The 23,465-nt window shown below is 39.4% G+C and overlaps 1 protein-coding gene across 4 annotated transcripts in view; it reads right to left on the bottom strand.

The window, feature by feature from the left end:
• RBMS3 (RNA binding motif single stranded interacting protein 3) overlaps nt 1–23,465 on the bottom strand; it is a 983,638-nt gene that overhangs the window by 857,480 nt on the left and 102,693 nt on the right. The gene's annotated exons all lie outside the window — the stretch shown is intronic.

Below are 23,465 nucleotides of genomic sequence, written 5' to 3'. Positions count from 1 at the left end.
CATGGTAAGAAAACAGCTATGAGACCTCAATCGAAGTTGTCCCAAGAGTGTAAGGTATTCTCTATTCTCTCTATACACAGAATAGAGTATAACTGACTGATCACCTGGTGGTCCTAAAGCTGGGACCCCACTGACCCTGAGAACAGCTTTGTACAGAGCCCTGTCTGAGAGTTGTAGATGTTGAGCTTGTGCAACTAAAGCTCAATAAAGTACAATCATTAGTTTCTAGTTATTTTGTCTATACTTTATTTTGTATAATACAAAACAACACATATATATACACAATATTATCTATCGCTATCAAAAATAAATATTGTTATTAACATGCTTTAACTAAAAATCCACCTATTTATAGTGTTCCTTATATTAAAAACTTTTTGAACCTCTGGTTCATAATTTGACACATTTTACAGGTGTCAGCGCAGTGGTGTGAAGTTTATAGCTGGAGCCTGACACATAAACTTGCAATGTCAGGAGGCTGAATATGGCAGACAACATATCAATCAAGCTGACTGTGACTGATCACCTTTAGTATCTCACGTAAAATCCAGACAATATAAAAAAAAACTAATACAGCACAACAATTGGTTCTCCGAGTGTACTAATAACAATAAAAAGAACATTTTACAAACACTAAAATAAAATATATGTTTTACACTATTTGTATTGAGGATGAAGAAGGTCCACATTTTGCAGAACCTTTATTTAACCACGGCAGAAAATCTAATCACTTCTCTTGAGCAGGTTTTCTTCATTGCTTAGAGAATACACACGGTTAATTAAAGGAAAACTAACAATAAATAGTTTTAGACTGTCTGTGACAGGAAGCAAGGTTAGCTAATTAATGAGAAAAGCGAAAGTTTAGCTAACTCTGAAAAGACTCGCTCAACCTTATGAAAAACAGTTCAATACCAGAAGTAGGGAAGTGATTGAGAGGCGATAGCGCTCCTTTTCATGTACCGTACTAGATACTTCAAAGAAATGTCCACTTTTATACATTATGTTTTCATCATCTAGGACTTAATTAGAATAGAGGGATTGCTGGGTTTTTGGGCAATTCAAGTGTCCCTCATTTGTTTTACAGAATACTGGAACCAAGCAAGAGGAACGGGAAGTGTACATCTAAAGCAGGAAGGCATTACATGTGGAAAAAAAACGTGGCCACCTCTTGTTAAATTACTTGCTTCATTGACTTCTATACTCTGAACAAGACCAAAAAGTCTGTGCCTCCTTCCTTAAAGAGCCATTGTCAATAGATACATCCACATTCTACGGAGAAATCCAAAATATTCCTAAGGGCATGTTGAGGCCAAAAAGCCAACATTGATTTGAAAATAAATCTGCAGTAGAAATATTGTTACCTCCCCGGGAACTAATCTACAGATTTTCAGGTTGCACTTCCGTGTGTAATTACTCTCCAGTCTCCATTAGTGATGAGCAAATCCGCTCAGATAACATGTTATCCGAGCATGCTCGGGTGTTATCAAAGTATTTTGGAAGTGCTCGAATAATAAATTTGGGTCCCTGCGGATGCATTTTTGCAGTAGACAGGCGCAACGCATGCAGAGATTGCCTGTTTGTTTGGCAATGCCAGCATGTATCATGGCTCTCTACCGCCGCAAAACACGCAGCCGCAGAGAGTGAAATATATTATCAAAGCACACCCAAGGTACTCAGATAATACCTGAGCATGCTCGGGTAGCACATCACTACTCTCCATAGCTCAGGCTTCATTTTGAAGACCATTTTTTCTCATATCTTTCATGGATAGAACACATACCCATTATAGTCTATGGGGCTGATCATGAGGTGAGTCACGGATCAAAGTCTCCAATTCAAATCAATGGTTTCATGAAAAAAACGGCACAGATTCCATTAATGTATAATTAAAGTGCAACCGGATTTTCAATCTTTAATAGATAGGAAAAGATTATTATTATAATTTTTTTTATTTCACGTGCAAGAAAAATAGATGCCACACTGATTGAAAAAGCATAAGTATAGAGCAAAACTGGTTGAAATTAGACACAGCAAACACGATGAAAAATGTATGCAAAATAAAGTCTTCTCAATGGGACGTAAAACCTGTTTACACAAATTAAATGGTGGCTTTATAAGACTGATTGGTAGTCATTGAATAGCCTGTTTATGCAGGCAGACCATAATAATGTAATAGTTTGCTTAGTGCGCATATCATGCCAATGTTGCTGGCTGTTTACACACGACAATGTGCTGCCGAGAACGATGATGTTCTGTGCAGTACAAAAGATCATTTCACTCAGCGAACAAGTGTTTTGTTCATTTATCAGGTTATAGTCAGCTTGTTTACACTGCAAGGTTATCATGAAACGACCGTTCTCCGGTCACGATAATCTTTCGGTGTAAATGCACCCCTAGGCTTTCTCAACAAATTGACATTTCAATCCCTTTTTTTATTCCGAGTTGTGTATTTCAAGACAATGGAACACCGTTGTGACCTGCATTTGATACTTTGTCAAATTCTAAAGCTAATTATAATAATAAGTGACATAAGCATGATAGTTTTCTTTTTCCCTAAAAAATAGATAATTTGCTTTTTTTTTTGCTAGCGCATTTGTAATCTAACTCGGTGATGGTAAGACTATTTCTTTTTCTGGTATGTTTTTTGAATTTATGTCCTTTAGTGAGCCTGAATTTTTTATCCTATGAAAAATTTTCAATTATGAGCCTAGTTGGCGCTTGACCGCAATTATGCAAATCACATACCTGTGGTCACATGACCGCCCGCTCACTCCAGGAATTTGGGGCAATTGTGACAGCCTGTGCACTGTATGATGTCACACTGACACTCTGCAGTAACACATAGTAGTGGCGGACTTTTGTTCAAAAGCCTAAAAAACTCCTTTAAGACTTCATACAAACCTGGTCTCTTTTATGTTACCCCTCCAAGGCATTAATGGTGTCTCATTCACCAACTCGACCTCTGTTTTGTACTCATGAAAAGCAAATATTCTGAAACATATGTCTCCAAATGGTTGTCTTTCATGGCTAATATTCCTTCTCCTTTCCCTAGGCTTGTTAAAGGGACACTGTCACCTGAATTTGGAGGGAACAATCTTCAGCCATGGAGGCGGGGTTTTTGGGTGTCTGATTCACCCTTTCCTTACCCGCTGGCTGCATGCTGGCTACAATATTGGATTGAAGTTCATTCTCTGTCCTTCATAGTACATGCCTGCTCTGTGCAAGATTGCCTTATGCAGGCATGTACTACGGAGGACAGAGAATGAACTTCAATCCAATATTGCAGCCAGCATGCAGCCAGCGGGTAAGGAAAGGGTGAATCAAACACCCAAAAACCCCGCCTCCATGGCTGAAAATTATTCCCTCCAAATTCAGGTGACAGTGTCCCTTTAAATCTGTTTACTCCAGTAAATGGCAATCGCAAGAGAATTTTCCTTACTTTGAAAGAGTCTCAATTTGCATGTTAATTTCAGGAGCCATGCCACCATCTAGCTTACAGTACATTTTGGGTACTGGAAAGCTAACCAATAGTCTGTAAAATCATGGGACACACGGCCCAAACTCCAAGTCAGTACACATAAATCTCTGCTTACTGTATAATTCTGCTCTATAACCCCTAAATGCAATTTAGATTGGTTGGCAAGAGTAGACACAACACTTTCCATGTATTTTACAATCCATGATATGGGAAAACTCACAGATATCATAAATGTGGCGCTCGGTACATAAACCAGTTTTCATCTGTAATGAAGGCAAAGTGCAATGTCGAATAAAAATAAGATTCATTTTAGTGATCTGCACCAGCACAATTTCATTTTTTTTCAGCTATGACATGGGGAAATCCCTTGTTTGTTCTGCACATGTACCTTTCTAGGCTTTTTATTTGTGGCATTTGTGACACTAGCAGCAGGCACACAAGCAGCGCAAATAGAAAAAAAAATATGTGTAGTGTAGCTTTTGTGTTCTGTACAAGAACTTCAATTTTTTTCATGGGTGACATGGCAAAGTGAATTGACAAAAGAGGCAATTCACTCTACAAAGCTATTTACAAGACTTGTTTTCTTTATCTGTTACAAGTAGAAGGGACTGCTGTCTAAAGAAGTAGTACACATTACATGGGTTACATACAGTGAGGGAAAATAAGTATTTAGTACACTGCCAACTGTAGTTTACCCACCTACAATGAATGGAGAGGTCGCAGGTACACTTCAACTGTGACAGACCGAATCTTAAAATAAAAAAAATTGAAAATCACATTGTATGATTTTTACATAATTAAAATGTACTTTTTTTGCATGAAATAAATATTTGATCACCTACCAACCAGCAAGAATTCTGACTCTCACAGACCTGTTTGTTTTTCTTTAACAAACCCAACTACAGTGTACTCTTCTGCACTCGTTACCCGTATTAATTCTACCTTTTTGAACTTGCTACATTCAATCAATCACACTCTAACCTCTCGACTATGGCCAAGACCAAAGAGCTATCTAAGGACACCAGGCAAAAAATTGTAGACTTGCACAAGGATGGCATGGGCTACAGGACAATAGGCATGCAGCTTGTTGAGAAGGCAACAACTGTTGGCACAATTATTAAAAAATGGAAGAATCACAAGATGACTATCAATCTTCCTCGGTCTGGGGCTCCATGAAACATCTTGCCTCGTGGGGCAGATATGATTCTGAGAAAGGTCAGGAATCAGCCCAGAACTACACGGGAGAACCTGGCCAATGACCTAAAGAGAGCTGGGACCACAGTCTCAAAAATTACATTTCTAACACACTTTGCCGTCATGGATTAAAATCCTGCAGAACACATGAGGTCCTCCTGCTCACGCAAGCACATGTCCAGGCCAATTTGAAGTTCACCAATGATTATGTTGATCATCCAAAGGAGGCATGAGAGAAAGTCATGTGATCAGTTGAGACCAAAATAGAACTTTTTGGTATCACCGCCACTCACCTTGTTTGTGGGAATAAGAATGACGAGTACAACCCTAACAACACCATCCCAACCGTGAAGCATGCTGGAGGAAACATCATTCTTTAGGGGTTCTTTTCTGTTAAGGGGACAGGGTGACTGCAGTGTATTGAAGGATGGATGGGGTCATGTATTGTGAGATTTAGGCTAACAACCTCCTTCCCTCAGTACGAGCATTGAAGATGGGTCGTGGCTGGGTGTTCTAGCATGACAATGACCTGAAACACACAGCTCGGTCAACTAAGGAGTGGCTCCGTAAAAAGCATTTCAAGATCCTGGAGTGGCCTAGCCAGTCTCCAGACCTGAACCTAATAGAACATTTTTGGAGGGAGCTGAAACTCAATGTTGCCCATCGACAGACTCAAAACTGGAAAGATCTGGTATAGATATATATGGAGGAGTGGACCAAAATCCCTGCTGCAGTGTGTGCAAGCTTGGTCAAGAGCTACAGGAAATGTCTGACATCTGTAATTGCAAACAAAGGTTTCTGTACCAAATATTAAGTTCTATTTTTCAGTTGTATCAAATACTTATTTCATGCAATAAATTGCAAATTAATTATGTAAAAATCATACAATGTGATATTCTGGATTTTTTAAGATTCTGTCTCCCACAACTGAAATGTATCTATGATAAAAATTACAGACCTCTCCATTCTTTGTTGGTGGGAAAACTTGCAAAATCAGCAGTTTATCAAATACTTTTTCCCCACTGTATGCATTAAAAGGGTTGATTTGTCACATCACATTGAAGATCTATTGACAGAATAGGTCATACATATAAGATGAGTGGATATCTGACACTTGGTACCCCCAGCAATCAGTTATTTGCTCCAGCGATCACCAGATGTAAACACTTTAAATGCACAGCTCCATTCAGTTTGTATTGGCTGCTGCTGTGTACTACAGAGCAGCTACTACTACTACTAATAATAATAATAATAATCTTTATTTATATAGCGCCAACATATTCTGCAGCGCTTTACAGTTCAACAGTATCAAACACAACAGACATAAGTAACAACGTTAACAATACAATAATTAAAGCGAAATAAAATGACCCTGCTCGTGAGATCTTACAATCTACAATGAGGTGGGGGAGATACAAAGTACAGGTGTGTATTTACAATAATGTATTTGCAATGATGGTCCAGCCATCTTCAGAGGGTGGGGGATAGATGGGGATAGTAAATGGGCTACACACACACACACACAAACATAAAATGAGTTTGATTAGTGAATGTGATAGGCCGCTCTGAACAAATGTGTTTTGAGTGAGCTCCTAAAACTATGCAAATTGTGGATGGTCCTAATATCTTGGGGTAGAGCATTCCAGAGGATTGGTGCAGCACGGGAGAAGTCTTGGAGTCGGGAGTGGGAGGTACGGATTAGTGCAGAGGTTAGTCGAAAGTCATTTGCAGAGCGCAGCGGTCGGTTAGGCCGATAGACAGAAATGAGGGAGGAGATATAAGGGGGTGCCGCACTGTGGAGAGCCTTGTGCTCTATTGAGCTACTATTCTTTTGAAGTACTGCATTTAAGATTGGTGGGGTTTGGCACTCCTATGATCAGTTTTCATGTGCTCTAACAACCCTCGGATATAAACAAATAAAGCTCTGTTCAATGTGTAGCCACTGCTGCTTGATAATGCAAAAAAACTCTGATTCCAAAAAACATGATATGACTGGACAGCACGTCTTTTTTTATTTTTCACATACACAATTAAAAAAAGCATGATTGATATATCATTTAAAAATTATATAAAATCAAACAAGAAATGTAAGGCTCAGAATAAACTAACAAGTGAAATGACAATACTAAGTTATAAATGCAGTACTGTAAATATTAAAGATAAAGGTCAATCAGATAATCTCAATAAAGAAGAACTCCCATCAGAATTCATCAAAAATTGTATCCTCTTAAAATATTGCAATAATCATATTATACTGTATGGCACAATGTACTTACTATTGCCCATTTTGTCCCTCTTGATAGTTAATTCTTCACTTTTCCATTAGGCCTATGGCATCATGTGATTAAAAACAGACTATCTGAATCATTCTAAGCTCTGTGCAGTAATAGGAGGCCAATTTTCCCTGTAAGAGTCATGAGTCAATGCAAATAGTCCCTGGCTGGAGGAAGTAGGTGGAACTGGGTCAGGAATTGAAAAGGGGAATGATAAATGCAGGGACAAGAGACATCCTATTTCTACATAGAGCAGAGAAAAGAGAAGAATTAGAATTAGCTGGGTAGAAAGGCAAAATGAGCAATTGTAAGTACACAGTACTGTATAATATGTTGATTGCAATATATTAGGAGGATAAAACCATTGATGGGAGTGGAGTGCTTCTTTACTTTGCTACTAAAAATGCAAACAATAAATGCAACATAAAGTAGACCCTGGAGTAGACATGATACATCATTTTGCACAACTGTGCTCTAGTGGTCATGGCCGCTGAAAAGGAGCCCTGTTAAACGCTTTCTAACTGCTAACTTCCAGGTTAACGCTTCTGATTAGTAGGCCCAGCTCAACATCATGTGAGCATCATGACTCAACAGTAACAATTGTGAAGCACCTACAAAACAGAAGTGGAAGTCTGGTAATAAGCATTTCAAAGGGCTTCAGTCTGAATGACACGGAATACTGACATGGCCACTTGACCAGTGTCCTGCAAATTTGTTCCCTCATCTCGACTTTTTTTATATTTATTTTTCTTTTTGTACTAAATATGATTATAGTGAAGTGAAGTTCCTAGCTTGGAGGAACAATGGACTTACAGTAAGGCAGTTAGCATCTGCTTGATGAAATACATGTACCGTATAATTTATGGTAAAATAATTACTACACACACGTTTTAAGAAGAGAATGTACATCATTAATTAAAGTCCTTGCATTAACATATTTCTTTAACATAAGAATTCGCACAAAAAATTAACAAGCCTTACTAATATATTCCATATATTTTACTAGCATCTGTAAATTCAGATGTTTCATTAGTTTTTATTGACTTTTGCCAGAAAATGGAATGTGCAAATTGAAATATAATTAGTCATTTGGGTGTCATTATAATTTTGCATTCATGTTAAGTTTGTAGAAGAAATTGTTTAATTTTAATATCTGAAAAGAGTCATATGATTGAAAAGGGGTTTCTCATAGCGTCTTCAGGAGCACACCACTCCTCGTTCCTCCCAGCTTCTGGCTGGGGAGGGGCGATGGCTCCTGATGCTTGACTGCTCAGCCATGCCGCTAGCCCAAACTGTGCGCTCTCCAATGGTGCTATCTCTGCAGCATCCTGGTAGTGCAGGTGCACTAAAGCTGGCCAGATTCAGCTGTATAGCCACATTCAGAGCATTGTTTGCCAGTTGTATAGGAAAACAGCCACCACTGATAGACTGCAGAGGTAACCTGGGAACCATTGAATTGTAAATAATAGAACAAAACATTCCTCTGTTATTGTGAAGAGACAGGAATTTTAATAAGGGATAGAGTGCAATTGGCCTTTTTTCATAAGAAAAATGTAATTTTACCCATTTAACAAAATGAGAAAACCTCCTTATAGAGAACATGCTATCAGGTTTTTCCTGTATAAAGTACAGCCACCACCATTAGGGACTTTACAGGACATACTGCAATGCAGTAAAAAAAATCCTCAGTCCTTTTATTATACTTACTAGATGGTGGCCCGATTCTAACACATTGGGTATTCTAGAATATGCATGTCCTCATAGTATATTGCCCAGCCACATACTATATTGCCCAACCACGTACTATATTGCCCAGCCACGTACTATATTGCCCAGCCACGTAGTATATTGCCCAGCCATGTAGTATATTGCCCAGCCATATAGTATATTGCCCAGCCATGTAGAATATTGCCCAGCCATGTACTATATTGCCCAGCCACGTAGTATATTGCCCAGTCACGTAGTATATTGCCCAGCCACGTAGTATATTGCCCAGCCACATAGTATATTGCCCAGTCACGTAGTATATTGGCCAGCCACGCAGTATATTGCCCAGCCACGTAGTATATTGCCCGGCCACATAGTATATTGCCCAGCCACGTAGAATATTGCCCAGCCACGTACTATATTGCCCAGCCACGTAGTATATTGCCCAGCCACGTAGTATATTGCCCAGCCACGTAGTATATTGCCCAGTCACGTAGTATATTGTCCAGTCACGTTGTACATTGCCCAGTCATGCAGTACAGTCATGGCCAAAAGTTTTGAGAATGACACCAAAATTATATTTTCACATGATCTGCTGCCCTCTGGTTTTTATTAGTGTTTGTCTGATGTTTATATCACATACAGAAATATAATTGCAATCATATTATGAGTACCAATAGGTTATATTGACAGTTAGAATGAGTTAATGCAGCAAGTCAATATTTGCAGTGTTGACCCTTCTTCTTCAAGACCTCTGCATTTCTCCCTGGCATGCTCTCAATCAACTTCTGGACCAAATCCTGACTGATAGCAGTCCATTCTTGCATAATCAATGCTTGCATTTTGCCAGAATTTGATTTGTTGGTTTTTGTTTGTCCACCCGTCTCTTGATGATTGACCACAAGTTCTCAATGGGATTAAGATCTGGGGAGTTTCCAGGCCATGGACCCAAAATCTCTGTGTTTTGTTCCATGAGCCATTTAGTTATCACCTTTGCTTTATGGCAAGGTGCTCCATCATGCTGGAAAAGGCATTGTTGGGTGCCAAACTGCTCTTGGACGGTTGGGAGAAGTTGCTCTTGGAGGACATTCTGGTACCATTCTTTATTTATGGCTGTGTTTTTAGGCAAGACTGTGAGTGAGCCGATTCCCTTGGCTGAGAAGCAACCCCACACATGAATGGTTTCAGGATGCTTTACAGTTGGCATGAGACAAGACTGGTGGTAGCGCTCACCTCTTCTTCTCCGAATAAGCTGTTTTCCAGATGTCCCAAACAATCGAAAAGGGGATTCATCAGAGAAAATGACTTTGCCCCAGTCCTCAGCAGTCCACTCCCTGTACCTTTTGCAGAATATCAGTCAGTCCCTGATGTTTTTTCTGGAGAGAAGTGGCTTCTTTGCTGCCCTCCTTGAAACCAGGCCTTGCTCAAAGAGTCTCCACCTCACAGTGCATGCAGAAGCACTCACACCAGCCTCCTGCCATTCCTGAGCAAGCTCAGCACTCCTGGTAGTCTGATCCCGCAGCTGAAACAGTTTTAAGATAAGGTCCTGGTGCTTGCTGGTCTTTCTTGGGCACCTTGGAGCCTTTTTGACAACAATGGAAGCTCTCTCCTTGAAGTTCTTGATGGTGCGATAGATTGTTGACTGAGGTGCAATCTTTGTAGCTGCGATACTCTTCCCTGTTAGGCCATTTTTGTGCAGTGCAATGATGGCTGCACGTGTTTCTTTAGAGATACCCATGGTTAACTGAAGAGAAGCAATGATACCAAGCACCAGCCTCCTTCTAAAGTGTCCAGTGATGTCATTCTTACTTAATCATGACTGATTGATCGACAGCCCTGTCCTCGTCAACACCCACACCTGTGTTAATGGATCAATCACTAAAACGATGTTAGCTGCTCCTTTTAAGGCAGGACTGCAATGATGTTGAAATGTGTTTTGGGGGTTTAAGTTCATTTTCTGGGCAAATATTGACTTTGCAAGTACAGTAATTGCTGTTAAGCTGATCACTGTGACATTCAGGAATATATGCAAATTGCCATTAGAAAAAATGAAGCAGTAGACTTTGGAAAAATTAATGTTTGTCTCATTCTCAAAATTTTTGTCCATGACTGTATATTGCCCAGCCACGTAGTATATTGCCCAGTCACGTAGTATATTGCCCAGTCACGTAGTATATTGTCCAGTCACGTAGTATATTGCCCAGTCATGTAGTATATTGCACAGCCACGTAGTATATTGCCCAGTAACGTAGTATATTGCCCAGCCACGTAGTATATTGCCCAGTCACGTAGTATATTGTCCAGTCACGTAGTATATTGCCCAGTCATGTAATATATTGCACAGCCACGTAGTATATTGCCCAGCCACGTAGTATATTGCCCAGCCACGTAGTATATTGCCCAGTCACGTAGTATATTGTCCAGTCATGTAGTATATTGCCCAGTCATGTAGTATATTGCACAGCCAGGTAGTATATTGCCCAGCCACGTAGTATATTGCCAAGTCACGTAATATACAGCACAGAGCCACACAGTATATTTCACAGCGACGTAGTATTCAGCACAGAGCCACGTAGTATATTGCCCAGTCATGTAGTATACAGCACAGACACATAGTATATTGCCCAGCCAGGTAGTATATTGCCCAGTCACGTATGTAGCAGGTTAAAAAAGAAAAAAGAAACATACTCACCATCCGAAGAGCCCTTGGTAGTTCTGGCGCTTGTGAGCAGTGTCCGGTCCCAGGATTGGTATGAGCGCAGGACCTTCCATGACGTCGCGGACACATGACCGTGAAATCGCGGTCACATGACCGTAACGTCATGGAAGGTCCTTCTCTCATAGCATCTTTGGAAGCGGAACCTGCCGTGACGCAACGGCGGAAGGTGAGAATAAGGTTTTTTTTATTATTATTTTTAACATACGCAGCATCAATAGGAAAAAGTTGGGGACACACGGGGTTAATAGCGGTGGTAACGGAGTGCGTTACCCGCGGCATAACGCGATCCGTTACCGCCGGCATTAACCATGTGTTAGCAGTGACCGGAGGGGAGTATGCAGGCGACAGGCGCTGGGCACTGACTGCGGGGAGTAAGGAGTGGCCATTTTCTTCCGGACTGTGCCCATCGCTGATTGGTCGCGGCAGCCATGACAGGCAGCTGCCGAGACCAATCAGCAAATGAATAACTGTGACAGAAGGACAGACAGAAAGACGGAAGTGACCCTTAGACAATTATATAGTAGACTAGATGGAGGCCCTATGCTATTGCATCTGGAGAGCGGTAATGTCACAATGTGGGCAGGATGTCTCATTTGCCCGTTGTTGTCTTCGGCGTTGTGCCTTTGTTGCTTTCCTTTCATTGTCATTGGCGTACTTTTTAGGAGGAGCCATGTTGGCATTGATATTTGCTTTTTAAAGGGGTTTTCCCATGAACGAAATTTCATTTTAAAAATTGTCTGTGTCTTACCATATACGGAGCATACCACATCTTCTTGGCAGGGGAGGAAGCAAAAGACAATACTGACATTACAGCAGGAGATCGCAGAGGTAAAATATTGTTTAAAAACAGTCAGTGAAATTTTTACCTGACAAAATGAATCCTCTGTGAAACATGATGTCTTGACTGACTTTTAGCTGTGCTGCTGGATTACGACCTTTTGGGGGACACCATAAATAATTATGCTTTAAGCCTCATTCAGATGTCAATTTTTCACTTACATGTTCTATTTTTGTTTTCATAAAGAGAACACATACCTATTTCTAGCCTATCGTATTATTCATATGCCTGTAGCTTTTTCTTGCGGACCCTATGTCGGCCAAAAAGTCACTATGATATGCACATTTTTTTCTGAGTTATAGATCAAAATCTCCAATTCAAGAGATGGGTCTATGGAAATCACAAACAGCGCTCAGATGTCATTCATGTGCAATATGCGTGTTGATGAAAATAGTTCCAGTTTTTCACATTTTTAAAAGTCTGAATAAAACCTTATTCTGATAAGCAAAATATTTCACATCATGCCTCTTAACATGTGTGATCTAGCCAATTTTAGCTAACGCAGACCTGAAAAGGTAAAAAAATGTTTTGCTACAATTAAATGTGAAATTCTTATTTCAAGCCCCCAACAGCATACTGAGGACTAAGAACACAGCTGTGTTCGAAACGCGTTCAGTGCAGTGAGAGCTGCTATGTAATTCCTTTGTTAAACCACTTGTCATTGGAGTCCACATTTTAAATTTTTTCATGACAATAAAGCTATTTTGGATTTTATCAGAGACTATTTCCCTTCCTGGAGCTGGATCTCCCTCGTTTCTTTAGTATATGTTAACCCCTTAACCCTGGATCATTTGCCATTTTTGCATTTTTGTTTTTTGGTCCCCATTTTCCTAGAGTCATAGCTTTTTTTATTTTTCAGGCAATAAGGCCATGTGAGGGCTTATTTTTTGTGGGACAATTTGTAGTTTGAACGACATCATTAGTTTTAACATATCATGTACTGAAAAACTGGAAAAAAAATTCCAAGAGCGGTGAAAATGCAAAAAAGTGTAATTTCACAGTTGTTTTTTTTAAACCATGTTCACTAAATACTAAACCTGGCCTTTGTTTCTCCAGGTCATTCCAAGTGCACAGGCACCAAACATGTATAGGTTCTTTTTTATTTAAGTGGTGAAAAAAAATCCAAAATTTGTTAAAAAACAGACAAAAATTACGCCATTTTCCGAAACCTCTACCTTCTTCATTTTTCGTGATCTGGAGCTGGGTGAGGTCTTATTTTTTGCATGCCAAGCTGTCGATTTTATTAATACCATTTTGGTGTAGATATGATCTTTTGATTTGATTTTCATTTTATTGCAATGCAGTGGCACGGATGGGCGGGATTAGTGACGCGCTTCCTGTATGCACTAGTTAAATGCAGCTGTCAGAGATTGAAAGCAGCATTTAACTAATTAACAGCCATGGGTGGTTTGCGATTCCATCAGCGTCTTTTGCGGGCACATGTCAGCTCTATAGATCAGCTGTCATGTGCCCGGAAAGGTGTGGGCTCAGCGCTGGAGCATACACCAAACAGGGGGAGTCCAACAAATGTGTACGCCACATGTCGGAAAGAGGTTAAAGTTAATAAAGACTTTTTCATCATAGGTTTTTTTTAGTATTCTTGTATAAATGTTATATATCTTCATAATGACTATATTTCCATTTTTCTGACATGTATCTTGAAATCACCTGCTTCTCTATGTAATTAAAAGGATATTCCCAATACAAGCATTTGTGGCATATCCACAGGTCATGTGCCATAAATGTTTCAAAGATGCCGGTCCTACCTCTGGGAATCAGACCTCTTTGCGCAATCTAAGAGAATGGACGTCTGCAGATCTGACTAGAGAGGTAGCTCATGGCAAACACATTAGGGTCTGTGTACACAATGTCTTTTTCAAGCAAATCCGCTATAAAACCTGTCTGAAAAGCACCTTAAAATGCTCAACAATTAAGCCTATGCATTTCTATGTAAAAATAGCTTGCCGTGCATATGTTCCATTTTTCATTGTTTTTTGACTGCTTTACAGTATGCACTGCCAATCAGGGCCGGACTGGCCATTGGGCACTTCTGGCAAATGCCAGAAGGGCCAGTGCCAGTAGTGGCTGTGCTGCATATACTACTGTGTCGGCTGTGCTGTATTTACTACAGTGTGGGCTGTGCTGTATATACTACTGTGTGGGCTGTGCTGTATATACTACTCTGCGGGCTGTACTGTATATACTACTCTGTGGGCTGTGCTTTATATACTACTGTGTGGGCTGTGCTGTATATACTACTTTGTGGGCTGTGCTGTATATACTACTGTGTGGGCTGTGCTGTATATACTACTCTGCGGGCTGTACTGTATATACTACTCTGTGGGCTGTGCTTTATATACTACTGTGTCGGCTGTGCTGTATATACTAGTCTTTGGGCTGTGCTGTATATACTACTGTGTGGGCTGTGCTGTATATACTACTCTGCGGGCTGTACTGTATATACTACTCTGTGGGCTGTGCTTTATATACTACTGTGTGGGCTGTGCTGTATATACTACTTTGTGGGCTGTGCTGTATACTACTGTGTGGGCTGTGCTGTATACTATTGTGTGGGCTATGCTGTACACTGTGTTCTAAATTATTATGCAATTTGGATTTAAGTGTCATAAAGACTTAATTGTTTTGTTTTTCAAATAAACTTGTGGATGGTATTGTGTCTCAGGGCTCAATAGAACTGAAATCAATCTTAAACACATGTGATAATTAGTTTTCCAGGTGATTCTAATTAAACAAAAACTACTTAAAAATGATGTTCCACATTATTAAGCAGGCCAAAGGTTTCAAGAAATATGAGAAATAAAAAGGATCTCTCTGCTGCTGAAAAGCATTAAATAGTGCAATGCCTTGGACAAGGTATAAAAAAATTAGATACTTCACAAAAACTTTGTGATCATCATACTGTGAAGAGATTTGTGACTGAAACAAAGCACAGAGTTCATGCAGAAAAAGGCATAATGAGGAAGGTTTCTGCCAGACAAATTCATTGGATTAAGAGAGCAGCTGCCAAAATACCATTGCAAAGCAGCAAACAGTTATTTGAGCCTGCTGGTGCCTCTGGAGTCCCTCGAACCTCAAGGTGTATGATCCTTCAAAGGCTTGCTGTGGTGCATAAACCTACTATTCGGCCACCCCTAAACAGTGTTCATGAGCAGAAACGGTTGCAGTGGGCCCAGACATACATGAAGACTAATTTTCAAACAGTCTTGTTTACTGATGAGTGTCGAGCAACCCTGGATGGTCCAGATGGATGGAGTAGTGGATGGTTGGTGGATGGCCACCATGTCGCAACAAGGCTGCGACATCAGCAAGGACTTGGAGAAATCATGTTTTGGGCCAGAATCATGGGGAAACAGCTGGTGGGGCCCTTTAAGGTTCCTGAAAATGTGAAAATGACCTCTGTAAAGTAAATAGCATTTCTGACTGACAACTTTCTTCCATGGTCTAAAAGCAGAAACGTGCCTTCAGGAGCAAAATCTTCATGCATGACAATGCCCCATCTCATGCTGCAAATAATACCTCTGAGTCATTGGCTGCTATGGGCATAAAAGGAGATAAACTCATGGTGTGGCCACCATTTTCCCCTGACCTAAACCCTATAGAAAACCTTTGGAGTATCATCCAGCACAAGATCTATGAGGGTGGGAGGCAGTTCACATCAAAACAGCAGCTCTGGGAAGCTATTCTGACTTCATGCAAAGACGAACAAGCATAAACTCTCCAAAAACTCAAGAATGCAAGAATTGTGAAAGTGATATCATAGAAAGGTCCTATGTTAACATGTAACTTGGCCTGTTAGGAGGATTTGGAGTTAAATAGCTTTTTTGTTCAGTGAATGTGATCTCCTAATGCTGCAAATTCCACAAATGAGCATTTTCAGTTCTTTAAAACATATCAAATGTTTAGAAATTCTACTGTGCCTAATAATTTGGAACAGTGCATTTTGAGTTTTTATTCATTTTGGAGATAATACTGTTATCATTGGGAGGTTTCTTCAATAAAATTTGATGTATACTCTAACGGGTGATGACTTTTATTAGACTAACTGTCATTTGCACCGACCATTTAGGAAAATCCGAGAAAAATGTCATCTGCATAATAATTTGGAACATAGTGTATATACTACTGTGTGGGCTGTGCTGTATATACTACTCTTCGGGCTGTGCTGTATATACTACTGTGTGGGCTGTGCTGTATATACTACTGTGTGGGCTGTGCTGTATATACTACTGTGTGGGCAGTGCTGTATACTGTGTGGGCTGTGCTGTATACTGTGTGGGCTGTGCTGTATACTACTGTGTGGGCTGTGCTGTATATACTACTGTGTGGGCTGTGCTGTATACTACTACGCGGGCTGTGCTATATTATGCAGGCTGTGCTATATACTATGTGTGTTGTGCTATATACTATGCGGGCTTTGATACATACTATGGGGGGTATATTATATTCTATGGGGGATGCTGAGTTATATACTATGTGGCTGTATTATATACTATTGCGGGGGTATATTATATTCTATGGGGGAGGCTGTGTTATATTCTATGGGGGGTATATTATATTCTACGGGGGAGACTGTCTTATATACTAAGGGGGGCTGCATTATATTCTATGGGGGCTACATTATATGTTATGGGGAGGTGGGCTGTATTATATTCTATGGGGGCTGTATTAGATTTTATGAGGGATCATACTCTTTCAATGTTATGGGGAGGTGGGCTGCATTATATTCTATGGGGGCTGCATTATATTTTATGGGGAGGTGGGCTGTATTCTATTCGGGGCTACATTATATTCTATGGGGGGCTGTATTATATTTATATTCTATGAGGGGTGATTGCATCATACTCTATGAGGGGGGCTGCATTATATTCTGTGGGGGGTTACATTATACTCTGGGGTGGCTGCATTATACTCTGGGGTGGCTGCTTTATATTCTGTAGGGTGGTGGCTGCATTATACTGTATGTGGGCTGCATTATACTGTATCAGGGACTATGGGAAATACGTTATACTATATGAAGAACTATGGGGTGCATTATACTATGGGAAGTGAATTGTACTACATGGATGACTATGGCGGTGCATTATACTATATGGAGCACTATGAGGAGTGTATTATACTATGTGGATGACTGAGCAGTGTATTTTAATATATGGAGGACTATAGGGAGTGTATTATACTATATGGATGACTGTGGTGCACATTATAATATATGGAGGACTATGGGGTGTATTTTACTAAACAAGTAAAATTCTGCATATTCAGATTGTTTTTGCCGGAACAAAAATCCTTTTTCTCAGCAGCACATCGCCGGTGTAAGCAGTAGATGTACTGTTGATAACATGATACTGTATGGTGATCTGTTAGTGATCTATTAGTGATGGTTCTGTCCCATCATTTTTTCTCAGATGGTGGAAAGAGGCCGGGAAACAAGCGTTGAACAACTTCAGTATTGTTGATCAAACTCATTTAGCGGCCTGAACTCAGCGCTTGTAAATACTACCAAAATGCTTTTGTGTGATGTGCAATATGTTAGCATTTGGGGCCCCATTTTAAACTTGTTATGTTTGTGTGTGTGTAGCCCATTCACTATCCCCATCTATTCCCCAACCCCTGAAGATGGCTGGACCATGATTGTAAATACATCATTGTAAATACACACCTGTACTTTGTATCTCCCCCACCTCATTGTAGATTGTAAGCTCTCACGAGCAGGGTCGTCTTATTTTGCTTTAATTATTGTATTGTTAACGTTGTTACTTATGACTTTTGTGTTTGAAACTGTTAAACTGTAAAGCGCTGCGGAATATGTTGGCGCTATATAAATAAAGATTATTATTATTATTATTATTATTATTAAACTTTGCCTAGGGCCCTACTTTGCCAAAAACCGACCCTGTCTACAAGTGTACAAAGATATTATACAGTCACCATGTGACAAGTGGGCCTGTGTAACTTCAAATGCCAGGGCTGAATTTTAGTGCCAGTTCGGCCCTGCCGCCAATGTATAAGCATTAGCAAGTCAGGCATCTGCGAAAAAAGGGATAATTTTTTGACCCCTTTTACAATTCAAGTTGCTTAAATAAAAAGTCTAATATAGCAGTGTGTTGTTAAATAGGCTGTTTGCTACCACCAGTTACCTTCCATTTTTCCCTAGCCAGATAGGTTGAAGACATTAATGAGGCTGTGTTTGCAATAAAAAGCTCAAAAGGTCTTCAATACAGTCCTAGGAGACATTACAGTATACACATATTTTCCAATTAAAGGCTTTGTAATATTGAGATTCATCGCAAATGTGTTATTCACAAACCTAAATATTTGAAGAAAGTTTGGTGAACCTGGTTTATTTAAATTTAAAAATATCTGTTCATCTTTAGTAATCAGTGAGAACAATACTCCACAGCACAATTGTCTATAATGAATCATATTTCAAAGAGGTATTTCAGAATCTAAGCCTCAAAAAGCAAAATGCATTGAACAGTCTAACTTTGTGAAGATTTGATCGCTTAGACATTTTCCATTTATTTTAAATTCTTCATTTTTTTCCCTACACTCGGCATAATGATTATTATTACAAACACGTCAGCCTCGGAAGACTACAGAATAAAAAAGACCATAGATAAAACATGAAAGAGATGGCGATTACAAAATCCAAAATGTTTAATGCCGTGTGGTTAAAATAAAGAAAATCGACTGGAAGAAACTCAACATTTTCTCAAAGAGATTGTGAAACGTTAATATTTTCTAAAATGTTACAGTCTCAGAGTACAATTAGCATATGGTAATCAATCCCAGCTAAATGTCAACTATTTTAAAGCACTTTTGTAAAATATTGGCTGGGAAAGTAGCGCAGGCAGACCTCTTCAAAAGATACTCCACACTTCATATCCCAATCTTCTCCTGCTGTGTCATAAGATGCTCAGATACAAACCTGTCTTATCTTCAAAATATAGCTTTTTCCTGTAGACCAGGGAAGATTAAAGCAATCGCCCAAATAGTGAATTGTTCCAGGGATATAATTGTGATCATCCTTACAGCTATAGAAGTGCTAACAGAAATACTAACTACAGACATCAGTAGTTCATTAAAAAAATGGTTAAAACATTACATTGACACCATAGTAATTATACATGCACCATGTTTGCGCATTAGCTATGCCAAGATTATTTAAAACCGCCTGCCAAACTTCTGCAACTAAATGTCATCCTGCCATTGTTTGACTTCAACTTCCATTTACATAATGATCTAACCACCTGAGGCTCCATGATGCAAACTCATGCAATGGGCAGGTGCATTTTAATGCTAAAATTCAGTATATTTGTTGCAAATCAATTGCAGGGGCTCAGAAGCTAAACTTCCACCAGTAGCAGCGAGTATCAGCTGTAGCATACAGTTTACACCCTGTAGATGTGGCAGGAAGTAAAGGGGTCGCCTGGTCTTAAACTACAAGTCTGCAGCCACTCTGTGACTTCAGACTAGTAAATCTTCATATTGTGCGCACTGCCTGTTGAGAGGATTCTGCGGTGTCGGCGGGCAATTATGTGACCACAAGTATGCAATATGTATATTCCCGGCCACATTCTGACCAGAATATTTCCGGCCTCGTTCAATACAGTTGCATGGAGCGAGGCCTCTCCCATCTAGTCGGATTTTGGCCAGGAGTTTGTACATCGCATTTTTGTGGTCACATGATCGCTGTTCTCGGTTCCGACGTCGAAGAATCCTCAGAATGCAAAATTCACAAGTCTGCAGTCATGTATAAAAAATCATTGAGAGTTGCATTAAAAAAAGTGGGATGATTTTTTTTCATCCTTGTGCATCCTGTCCATATAGAATCAGTTTTTTTTTACTCAGTAGCTATTAATCATTTACTGGACCATTTACATTTTCCTATGCATTGGATGCTATACTGTGGCTCCATATCACATCCAAATTTTTGGGTGAAACAGGGGGTATGTGTCAAAATATGCACTGCTGATAAAGATGAATGGTGGATGATATTCTTCATAGCTTTATTTCAAACAGGTTAATACTTAAGGAGTTTCGAGGTCATGCAGGACTTTGAAGCGCGTTGACTATTAAGCTGTTTGAAATAAAGCTTTGAAGAATATCGTCCGCCATTCATTCTTTATCAGCAGTGCAGATATGAACACATACACCCGGTTTCACCATCATCCTCGGTCTCGGGACCCGTGTCCTGCAGCAGCTGATCCATGCTTTTTGCATTTTGTTTAATTGCAACAAAACTAGGTTAGCGTACCTCTCCCCGGTGCGCCCCATGCTTTAACCAGTTAAGACCCAATTTGCGCTTTATTTGCTCTACAGATTTTCTACTTCTATCCGATTTTTTTCACATACACATAGGCTTGAATGGGGGAGTCTCATCCGATTTTAGGAGGAAAATCATGCATGCTGCTATTTTTTTCACATGCAGATTTAATAAGTGAAAAAAACTGTTCATCTGCACTGCCCCATTGAATAACACTGGTTCAAGTGTGATTTATTTGTTAACGGTTAGCACTTGGCTAAAGAAATGCTGCCATGTGTACAACACTTAAGTTTGTCATTGGTGACTGGTAGTGAATTTTGCATGATGACATTTGCTTGTCACCTTTATCACCAGCATATTTAGGGTTGTAATGCTGAACACACTTTATAAAGCCATTTTCCCATGTAATGTAATTGCACCGTTTTTTTTCTGATGTGGTTTTTTAAGCAGAAAATCCACTCATTTTAGCAGTTGATGTAAAGTGGATGTGATTTCATGAAAATTTCCCTGTACTCTTAAAGACGCTTTTGAACGATAAATTTTTTGATGCATGTTTTCCCCATATATTTTAATGAGGAGCCTGAAAGAAGATGTAGAAAACCTAGATGCTTTCTTAAGTGCAGAATGGCAGTGTTTCTGCATTAAAGAAGCACTTCTCCCATCAAAGTTTTTATCCTCTTAATATATTGCATTTGTCACATTATATAGCACTGTGTACTTACAATTGCTTATTTTGCCTTTCTACCTAGCTAATTCTTCTCTTTTCCAGTAGGTCTATGTGGAAACAGGAAGTCTCTTTTCCCTGCCTTTATCATCCCCTTCTTCAACTCCTGACCCAGCTGTGCCCTTCCCCTCTACCAGGGATTTTTGCAGTGACTTATTTAGGGAAAATTGACTTCATGTTTCTACATAGAGGTTAGAAGAATTTAGATAGTCAGTTTTTACTCACGTGACGTCATAGACTTAATGGAAAACAGAACAATTAACTGGGTAGAAAAGCTAAATGAGCAATTGTATGTGCACAGTGCTATAATATGATTGTAATTAATAGGATACCAGTTTTGATGGGAGGAGTGCTTCTTTAAAAATTGCACAAGAACCCGCCATTAAATCTGCCTCAAAAATGCATCAAAGGTGCTAACTGCATAAAGGAAAAAAAAAAGAAAAAACATAGTGGAAAATAAAGTGCATTTTTGCACTTGGGAAAATGGCTTAAATGTGTAGATATACTGAGTGTCATGATTCTGAACATCTTTTCAGTCTCCGGGCCCGTCCCCAGTTGTCTGCTCTCCCGTACACTGAGCAGGCTTAGATACCGTAATAGTTATTTGAGTATGTAAAGGGAATAACACAAAAGCTATAATATCTGACAGCAAAAGGCTTAATTATTTCCTTTTTGGAAATATGGATTTAGCCTTGACAACTAATTGTGGAAATACTCATTTCCAAAGCCGGCATTGTTATATTATCTCCTTAGAAGAAAACTTCTATGGCGAATTCCATCTCCATGGCAACTTGGACAAGGAACTGCGTACTACCCAGATAAGGTCTGGAACTGGTGTTCTTCAGTATATATACAGGGTAATTAGAATACAAGCTTCAATCTATTATCTCATTAACTTTTGCAAGTTAAGAACTAAGATACATTAGCAAATCTTTAATTGTCTAAGGGCTTGTACTCACGGGCTGTTTCTCATCTGTCTGGCAAGGTTCTCTCTAGTTCCTGGCCTATGTGGAACACAGCATCTTGATTCAGTATTTTTTTTTTATCTATATGGTATATAAAATGTATGTCATGCTAATCTTTTCATCTAGTTTTACAAATGTTCAACCTAGATTTTGAATGCACAATAGCTTTGTATGCTAATGATAGAAGTATCATGAATGCTGGGTTTATATGGACTTCCACTATGACAGCATGCCAGAGATATAGTTTTCCAACAGCTATGGAGCCATAGATGTGAAGTAACTTATCTTCTTAATTAGGTTAGCTATAATTATTTGCTATAGCTTTACACTTAAAAGGAACTTGTTATGTTGAAAATTATATTTGACATGCAGACAGGATGCTTTAGAGCAGGAGGAGGTGACCAGATTTATATACATTTTTGCACAAAGGTTTCAGGTAAATTTGCATTTTAGTCAATGAATTTCCTAGTATCCTGGTACATGAATGCATTTGAGTCCAGTTAGTGGTCCTTTTCAGTGATTACCAATATTGCCATTCACTAGTAGGATCGAATATGTATACAAACACCAGGAATTTCAATTAATAAAATAAGAATTATAGTTTGATAGTTTTTGAGGTTGAAGGTATGGGGTTTTCCTACGAACAAAAGTTCATTTAATTCACTAGATCTTGGAATAAACATAAGGTCTACAATAGGAAGTGATTTTAATAATGTTCCTGTGCTGAGATAATCTTATAAATGTGCCCTTGTTGTGTACTGTGTAATGGCTGTGCCTGACCATACAGGTATATGGCCTGATCATACCACAGCTCCTGGCCAAGTGAGAACGCAAAATAATATGCTGATATTACAGCATGTGATCACAGCTGATTCTTTTTGTGAGGTAAAACCTTTCTCTGCCTGTTTTTAAACAATCTTTTACCTCACAGAATAAGCTGTGATCCCCTACTGTCCCACTGCCTGTATATTCTCTACCCTGCCCAGAAGCTGCAGTATGATTAGACTATGTTCCTGCACAGTGAGATACAGAAATTACACGGTACACAGCAGGGGCACATTCATAAGATTATCTCAGCGGAGCAACATTTCAACACTTGCTTTAATCAAATCCAATTGTGGAAATTATTTTTATTCCAAGATCTAATGAATAAGATTAACTTGTGTTCCTTGAAAAACCCTTTTAAGTCCATTATGTTCAGCCTGTAGCCTAACATATTGATCCAGAGGAAGGCAAAGCTCCCATGGGGCAGACAGTGCACTAATAGCTTCATATTAGGG

The sequence above is a fragment of the Ranitomeya imitator genome, chromosome 6 (genome assembly GCF_032444005.1).
Source record: "Ranitomeya imitator isolate aRanImi1 chromosome 6, aRanImi1.pri, whole genome shotgun sequence".
Taxonomy (NCBI): Eukaryota; Metazoa; Chordata; class Amphibia; order Anura; family Dendrobatidae; genus Ranitomeya; species Ranitomeya imitator.
Note: the sequence above shows the minus strand (reverse complement) of the source record. Positions and strands in the feature narration are given on the sequence as shown.